The 554-nt window shown below is 37.0% G+C and overlaps 1 pseudogene; it reads right to left on the bottom strand.

Annotated features, from left to right (window-relative positions):
* On the bottom strand, window positions 1-97 carry LOC120938393 (annotated as a pseudogene).
* Window positions 98-554: the final 457 nt, after the last annotated feature.

The raw sequence follows: 554 nt of genomic DNA, 5'->3' as shown, positions 1-554 counted from the left end.
AAAAAATATTAATATGTTATCTTTAAGCACTTGCGCAAGGGGCATGCTAATCTCTGTTTCGTTCCAATTTTAGTATATTTCCTGCCAAAGCGAGGACACCTTTCTACACTTGCCAAGATCAGTTGAATGTTTTTACTGTAAGCCAATCTGACTTTTTTTTTTCACATAACTTTGAATTTAAGCTGTATAATTATGACTCCTAATCCGGTAATAATTGGTATGCAAAGCTGCAAAAAAAAAAAAAGTAGTTCATTTGTAAGATCACCTTTTCAGAAAAAAATGAAAAGGTGACCTAACGCTACACTCTTCTGATCCCTGCTGTACTTACCTCGTTGGCAGATGAGCTGACGGTGTCCAGGCAGTTATGTGTGTGTGTGTGTATATATATATATATATATATATATATATACACACACACACACACCATAGTTTGTGGACTAGGCAAATCATGTCACATCCCAGGACTCTTCAAGGGAGGAGTGTATTTCTTAGCTACGCACACCCTTTTGCCTACATGTCTGAGCTAAGGGCAGATGGATTCTAGGAAGTAAATT

Source organism: Rana temporaria, chromosome 4, assembly GCF_905171775.1.
Source record: "Rana temporaria chromosome 4, aRanTem1.1, whole genome shotgun sequence".
Lineage (NCBI taxonomy): Eukaryota > Metazoa > Chordata > Amphibia > Anura > Ranidae > Rana > Rana temporaria.
Note: the sequence above shows the minus strand (reverse complement) of the source record. Positions and strands in the feature narration are given on the sequence as shown.